Source organism: Dendrobium catenatum, unplaced genomic scaffold (assembly GCF_001605985.2).
Source record: "Dendrobium catenatum unplaced genomic scaffold, ASM160598v2 original_scaffold_273153, whole genome shotgun sequence".
In the NCBI taxonomy this organism is placed as follows: Eukaryota; Viridiplantae; Streptophyta; class Magnoliopsida; order Asparagales; family Orchidaceae; genus Dendrobium; species Dendrobium catenatum.
Genome location: NW_021591549.1, coordinates 88,870 through 98,095, shown reverse-complemented (window position 1 = coordinate 98,095; position 9,226 = coordinate 88,870).

Genomic DNA, 9,226 nt, shown 5'->3' with positions numbered 1-9,226 from the left:
CCTATTAAAGATAAGAGGAGGGGTCTTCAAAAATTTGCCCATCACCCCATCTATCATACCTCCATTGGCTGAATGACCATTAGTATTTAAATTATAATATTAATTTGAATAACTAAGTCAAATGATGTCACATATGTCATTTATTGCTTTAATATTGATTGATTTTCTAGAGTGAAGGAAGCAACTAGTGATGGCATAATTCCACCAGATAGCCGCAAGAATTATTTACCGTCGGAAAATTTTTTTCTTGCGCGGGTTTTACCGGCAGAAATTTTGTCGCCGAAAAATGATCAATTTCCACCGGAGAAGGCTGCTAGTAATATGTGATTTTGCTGTAGTGAGTTGCTCTTGGAGGTGTCCTCAATCTTAGGGAACTTAGTCTGATCATGAAATCATTAAGATACTTAAATGTTGAATGAATGATTTATGATCAAGAAAATTTTCAAGGGTTGTTTGATGGTGTGTTTTAAGAGTTTGGCTAAATTTACAAAGATTCAACATTAAAAACTATAAATAGAGCCTCATTCTTCAAATGAAGGGGTGAAGTGATTTTAACTTAAAATTAGAGAGAGCTTGGAGATATGAAGAACTCTGAAGCTCCACCTGATATTTGATGTCGATGATCACTATGAATAAATGCCATCACCCAACTATTGTTTCATTTACCACTATCACCCCCATTGTTTCTCAACTCGTATCAATCAATTATCTTCACTTGTCACTACTAACAACATCGATACATGACATCACTTATAATATTGATGCATGCCATCATCATAAACATTAACACTCAATGACTTTTGTCTCCTACTATTGCTTATAAGATGGATGCAAGTCATCAACATAAATGGTGATGCCTATAAACTTTGTCATCCACTATTTCTAAGAACATCAAAACACACTATTTACTATAAGGTTGATGATTCTAGTTAAAATAAATACCAACACCCATCAAATCAATCTCTTGTCATTAATAATAATATTAACAAACACCATAACTTAGAAGGTTGATATATACCATTATTATAAATGCCAATACTTTTCACTTGATCACCCGTTGTCACTAATAATGTCAACAAGCCATTGCTAATAAGACTCACGCATGCCATTGATACCAACTCTTACTTCTAATGTCAACACCAAGATTTATACTTGATTCATTAATCTTTGATCTCCTCTCCTTGAAGGAGAATGATTCAAAAGACCATAAAATGACCTCTTAAAGATAACTCCTTAATATAAAATTTTAAGGCTCCTCAACTTCTAATAGGGAATCCATTGTCTATAATTCATTTCTATTATATCATATCAATACCTTCCTTGATTACAACTAAGGGCATTATTTGTAATATATAATATACACTAGTGGATTCATTTTAACTAGTCCAAGCCACATAATTTCTTTTTTCATTGTTTTAGGCTTCCTATATAAAAAACTTCGGTGAATCTTGTAATCTTTCTTTATCTACCCATGTATTGGACCTTTGCATAAAGCTAATACATTAAACTCTCTCTCACTCCATTGTTATGAATATTCTAACACACAATAATTTGGTAATTTTTGTAGATAACATTTCCAACATTCTACAATCACTTCTCCAATGGCTAATAACCAATCCCTCATTCAAAGACAACATTGGTTAATTGGTATAGGCCACCCAGTCCTAAATTTAGATGATCATAAGTGTAAGAAGGAAGTGCTTCAAGCTTGAATCCCTTAACTCATAGAAGAGTTATAAAATAAAGAGTAAATCATAATATGATAGAGTCTTCACACCACAAAATTAATACTAAGTCTAGGTTAATTAATTTTATGGCACCCATTTAGGTCCCTCTCATATGTTCCTTCTCCATCATAATGCTATCAATATGACATTAGTAGCTCAACCATAATTTCTATGCTACTTAATTGACACAAAATTTTCCAATGTTCTTGTGGACTTGAATCAACCTCATCTTATTGATGCCCTCATGATGCCATAAAGAGATGAGACTAGAAGTCTTATTCAAACAAAATTTCATTTAAGGAAAATGAATAAAGTTACTTATTATCATAATTTATTTGATTCTTCCCCTTGTTTGACATATTTCTCTCAAATTTTATTCTAGATACCTTATCTCATTACGACTGTTAGAAGAATCAAAATGTACTTTCTAACTCTTAAATTTAACTAAGAATTTACCATTTTCAAGTTTTTTTTTTATATAAATAACATTATATTTTATTTTTTCATTTAAAACTACCTTTTAAGAGCTATTGATAGATAGGTCTTCCATCTCTCTAAACCCTTCAAAAGCATGCTTACAAGGAAGCCTCAATGAAAGCTATTATTGGACACTATCCACACTAGAAAGACAATAAGAGTAAGTGATTAGTAGGGTTTAAAACTCTCAGAAGGCATAAATCTCAAAAGGTTTAAGTTATTTCTATAAATCATAGAAGGTGAACGCCTCAAAAAAGAAAATTTCTTTCTAAAAATCTCAGAATGTATAAGATTCAAAAGATACATTTTTTTTTTCTAGAAAACTCAAAAGACATAAGCATCAAAAGATAAAAAGTACTTTATAAGAATATGAAAAGGTATAAGCTTTAGCATGTATGAGTATTTTATTCATCTTGTAACCATATAATGCATTAGCCTTAGAAGCTATATAGTCTTTGATTATATAAATAAAATACACTAAACTTTATTTTAAGTTCTCTCATTATCCAAAAATCTTAGAAGATCTAAGCCTCAAAAGGCACATATCTTTATTCATCCAAATATATCAAGCACTACAGGAAAAATGGCTATTACCGGCGGTTCCTGGCGGCGGTTCATTGGCCGCCGGTGTTACCGGCGTTCATATCAAATAAGGGATTGAGGTCACTATACTCCAATCGGGGTCAATATTTTTGGTTAGCTCAAAGATTCACCTTATCCTAAATTCTTAGAAGATCTAAGCCTCAAAAAGCACATATCTTTATTCATCCAAATATATCAAGGATATAACTTGATTCAGGAGGCTAAAAGAGCACATTTTATTTGTCAAAGTTCATATCAAATAAGGGATTGAGGTCACTACACTCCAATCGGGGTCAATATTTTTGGCTAGCTCAAAGATTCAACCATAACAAAATAGATTTTTAGCAATATTTGAAAAAAATCTCTTGTACATCTTAATAATATATAAATAACTTAGTCTCTTATAGATGATGAATTCTTAGAAATATGGATCATTCCTATACAAAAATTGAGAGTTCATTAATCATTATCAATACTTCTAATAATTTTATTTTAAATATCTATCAAGCTTCTTATTACATAAGAAAACATACCTCTAAGAGATGGACAAACAAGAAGTTTTATTTTAAAGCCACATAAAATTAATAAATCTACCTGGTGCCAGTACATCCTCAATCAATATCACCAAAGATTTCTTGATATGTTTTATAATTTTTTAATCTCAAAATTCTTTCCTTAGCTTATAATGAGTGAACTCTTCCCACATAAATTTTAGTGCAAGGATATAACTTTATCTTAAATGTAGCACATCTCAAATGATTCTAATGACATCAACATAAATAACTACCATCACAAATGTTGACAGTCGATGTTGATTATTGATCGAGTGAACTCTTCCCACATAAATTTTAGTGCAAGGATATAACTTTATCTTAAATGTAGCACATCTCAAATGATTCTAATGACATCAACATAAATAACTACCATCACAAATGTTGACAGTCGATGTTGATTATCGACAAGAGAATCCATCCAAAATACAAAAAAAAAAAAAGAATACCAAATAAAATTCTAAGATGTTATGTAAGAGTTCTTTCATCTTATCTTCATCGCCACACCAAAGGCACTATAAAAAAAAACTGGCATTACCAATGGAATATTCGGTGAAAAAAATTATGCCAAAAATTTTGCCGCTAATTATATAGTATAGGCAATGGAATTTTTTACGAAATTATTTGACAAAAATTTTACTTATTTTTTTACAAAAAAATCCACCATAAAGAGCACTATTTCGTCCCAAACCCAACCCCTCTCCCATTTCACATTTTTTCTCTCTTGAACACCTCATAAGAGTTGCTCTTGGCTTGTTGTCGTTTGTTGTCATTCTAGGTGATTTCTAGATCATTTTAGGCATTTTTGGTTATTTGGAAGGTAATACTTCTTGCCTTTGAATATTTTATATATTTTTTAAGATTTTTCAACTGTTATATTTTGTTTTTTTTTTTATTTGCATAATTGTTGTGGATGATTACTGTCTGTTAATTAGGGTTAGGGTTATTTCTAGTTAATGTTTGATTTTTTTCTTTAACATACATGAGGATTATTTAGAATATGATTCTTATGCCATTGTAGGTAATTAGCATGTTAAAGAAAGTGTTTTATATGTTTTAGTTAAAAAGAACAAACTTAGAAGAAATGTAGAAATGCCCGACAAGAACTTCCAATCATAAGTGTTTCATTTCCCTCAAAATATGAAAACTGGAAAATAATAAACAGGCTTTAGTAGGTTACAAATAATACATATGGTCAGCATCTTAGTTAAAAATAATTTACCAAACAGTAGGATGCGCTTAACTAGGGGTGTCAATTTTGGGTCACGGATCAAGTTCGGGTCGAACCCGAAACTGACCCGACGCTATTCGGGTCAATCTGAATCCGACCTATTTTTTTCAAATGGGTCGATTTTTCGGACACAAACCGACCCACTTCAAGTTCGGGTCAACCCGACCCGACACGAATGACCTGGTGGGAACAAAAAACTAATAGTTTTGGGTACAAAAACCAGTCAATCTCCGCTTTTCGGGTAAAAAACAGGTCAATCTTGTGTTGCCGGGTTAAGAATGGATTTTCTGGTTAAAAAAGGTCAATTTCAGGTCAACACAAACCTGATTCGACTTCTGAAACGAGTCAAATTGTTGAACCCGAACCCGACCCATTTCAGGTTTGAGTCAACCCAAACCTCAAATTTTTGGGTCGGGTTCAGGTCAGATTTTTAGGTCGGGTCCAATATTGACACCCCTACGCTTAACTATATTTAAATTTTATTTGTCTATAGGATTGTTAGACTAAGTTTTATAAGAAACAACATCAGAAAAAGAAGGTTCATGAGGTTTGAGGAGAGTGAAGAGACTGAGGTTGATTAATTTTCTTACATGTATTGTAAAATGTCATGAACTCAATGTTCAATTTGACAAATAAATTCAAAGCAGGTAATTGTTTATTTATTATGTCTCTTTAATGAATGGTTGTTTTGAATTATTGATTGATTATAATCTTAGATTTGAGTTATATTTGCTTATTATAATGTGATGGATTGAACTGATGTGAAATACAATTAGTTTTCATGCAAATAGAAGGATGAGTTTTTTTTGCTATTGCTACAAGTTTTCGATGGATTTCTGATTGATTTTCTGTCAGAAATACGTCATATAAAAAATAAATGAATTTTTCAACAAAACATTCACTCGGAAAATTTGCATTTCCATGAGAAATCTATTAAAAATATTTTTGATGAAAAACTTTCTCTCAAAAAATATTTTCCTATGCACATTTTACGAGTGGAAATAATTCGGTAAAAAAATTCATCAAAATCACTATTTTTGGAGAAAAAATTATGATTTCCGACATAAAATTCCGCCGGAAATCGAATATTTCCTGTAGCCATATTATTACACTGTTCGTAATATCTAGCATGGACTATAAAATTTTTTGAGGATAATTGATTTTCTTGGAGGAGAAAGTTACATCCTTGAAATAGGGTAAAAGCATTCTTCCTCTAATTCAATCCATCCAAATATAGGAAATTAACATCTTTTAAAATGAAGATTGAAGACTCAACACAAAGATTAGTGATTTCAGATGTATTCACAACTCTGCCTATAAAGATATTTTAGTACTCTCAGTAGCGATGCATTGGAGCATACTACCAGAAAATACGTCATGCCTATAATTTAAATATAATTAATCTGAATATAATTTAAAATTAAGAATTAATTCAATAGATTCAAATAAAATATTTCTAAGAATAAAAAAAATTTATTTCAACTCTATTCACTAACATTCTTAATTTCTTAATAAATAAAAAAGATAGAGTGATATATCTATTTCTTTTTATGGGGATAAGTATATATATTTAGTTGTATTTTTTAATTTTTAATTAAAAAATATTTCATGATTTGTGATTACATTAAAAAAATGATATATTGAGAATAATTTAATGACTAATACTAATTTGTGCCCCCCCATTAAAAAAACTTTCTGGCTCCGCCCCTGTTTATATGTATTCCATTTATCACAAAATAATTATATATGAATTAGGGAGAGTTAACAATTCACTAGTGTGGCATCCTTTTCAGGATCTACATTGTTCTTTGAATACAACACATGGACACAGGCAGTGGGAGGCAGACAAAAGTGGAGAATGTATGGATTACGCTCTCAGGCTTATGCATATGAGGCACATGCGTTTAGCACAATAAGCCACAATGATAGCGACATTGAGGACAGTAAGTCAAATGGTGGCTACACTCACCGAGGAGCTAGAGGGGATGCGATAATTACAATCCAATATACTAACGCAATAATTTGAGATCCAAGAGGAGCTGAAGTCATATAGGAAACAACATAAGAAGAAGGTTTATGAGGCCTTAGGAGAGTGAAGAGACTGAGGATGATTTATTTTGTTACATGTATTGTAAAATATTATGAACTCGATGTTCAGTTTGATTAATAAATTCAAAATATGTAATTGTTTGTTTGTTATGTTTCTCTTTAATGAATGGTTGTTTTGGATTTTTGATTGATTATAATCTTAGATTTGAGTTATATTTGCTTATTAGAATGTGATGGATTTAACTGCTGTGAATTACAATTAGTTTTCATGCAAATAGAAGGGCATAAGTTTTTTTTTCTATTGCTGCAAGTTTTCGATGGATTTCTCATTGATTTTCTATCAGAAATCCATCATATAAAAATAAATATTTTTTTTGACAATTCATTTGGAAAATTCCGGCGAAAAATTCTGTCGTCTTGTTCACCACTCCAAAAAAATTTTGACAGAATTTAATTCATTAGTTCAGTTTTGCATTTCAGTTAGAAATCTGTTGGAAATATTTTCGATGTAAAACTTTTTGCCAAAAAATATTTTCCTACACATGTTTTATTGGTGGAAAGAATTCTATCAAAAATTCATAAAAAAACACTATTTTGAGAGAAAATATTATGATTTTCGACAAAATTTTGCTTGAAATCGAATAATTCCTGTAGAGCATATTGTTACACCAATTGCAGTATTTAGCATGGACTATAAAAATTTCACATCCTTGAAATAGGGAAGAAGCATTCTCCCTCCTTGGATTCAATCCGTACAAATATAGGAAATTAGCCTCTTTTAAAATGAAGATTGAAGCCTCATCACACAGATTAGTGATTTCAGATGTATTCACAACTCTGCCTATAAAGATATTTCAGTACTCTCAGTAGCAATGCATTGGAGCATACTAGGAGAAAATACATTATGCTGATACATGGTAGTGTCTAACTTCTTCTAAGAGAAGGAAATATAATTTATGAAGCGAGAATCATGAGTTGTAAATTTTTGTCTGAACTCCATCAATCAAGGACAACTTAACACCTTTTGTACAAACATGCTAGAGCTTGTGATAGCGAACTACGCTCTTTATATATAGGATAATGTTTAACCAGTTTTCCTATAACTCTGCCTCTAAATAATAATTCAGTACTCTTGGTAGAGATGCACTAAAGTCAATGAAGAGAAATAGTGCTCCATTTACGAAGGATAATATTTGACCTCTTTTAAATGAAGAAACTCAAGCTTACAAAAGAAGAATTTAGAGGTGATACAGCATCACAAAATTAGCTTGATCGGGCACGAATCTCGAGGCAAAAGCTAGTTGGAAACTTCAAAAAATTAATTCCGAGAGCACCCGAACTCCGATTTCAGCGAGCTTATAGTCAAACTGAGCGTCTCGGAAATACAAATCCAACGACACCAAATTCGACCCAATCAGAGTCCAAATGGGTCCCTTCGTACAATACTAAGACATTAAACTATATTTCTCTACCGCCGTGAATACTCCAGGACGCAACAAGAGGTGTGAGTTTTCCAATATCATTGGAGGTATTTATACATGAAGGAAAAAAAATGAGTTACACAAATTTTTATTAATTTCCAAAAATTTTAAACTTATATTATAAAATTTAAATAGTTTTTAAAGTTTTTGAATGCGTGCATTTAATTTTAAAATATTTTTTCATTTTTATTTAAAAAAAGAAGAAGCATTCAAATATTTCTTTAAAAAAATTGTAACTTCACACACCCTTTTGGGCATGTATAACTATGCACTATAGACAATGAAGGCAAGTGCTGCAATCAGTGTTGATGGCTGGTCCACCAACCTAACCTACGTAATGCTCAATTTTTTTCCAAATAGGCCTATTTCATCATATTTAGGATTTGTGAGACCATTTTTTAATATTTTAGACTCAATTTGGACATTTTTAGAGTCCAATGGAGCCTTCACAATAAATTTTGAGCAAATTTGTAGTGTTTATAGCAATTTTTTTTGATTATTTGGCTCCAATTGATGTCCAACTTTAGGAAAGAATGAAATTATGGCTTAAAAACACTTATCTAATCCAAAGGCCACAAGGGAAGGTCAATGTTGATGTCCAATGATGATTGCGCCTCATTAATTTTTCTATGATATAATTTTATGCCTAATATTTTTTAAACACCAAATTTATCAAACTTATTATTAAACTAAATGAAAATTAATTTGATCTGAGATAAAACAAGCACTTAAAAATGTAATTAAAAATTTCATAACATTAATTAAAGGACCAACTGATATCTGAATATTACATTCTTATAGTCAAAATGATAATCTAAATTAAAATAGACCTTAAGATTTTTAAATATTCTATAAGATTAGTGCAATACATAAATAATTATTATTTTATAAATATTAAAGAATTTTTAAGTCAATTATAATTTTTTAACCGAATATTCTGACATAAATTTATTTATTATGACTATTTATAAATGATTTTTAAAAAATTATCTGTTTGTAAATAGCAAATACAATTTTCTGTAACTGAACTGAGAAAATTTAAGAGTGTTGAACTTCGAAAAAATTCAGATCTTAAAATAGATGGCCTAGCAAATGAGGAAAAGACTGACGGCCATGCCTTGAAGCGCA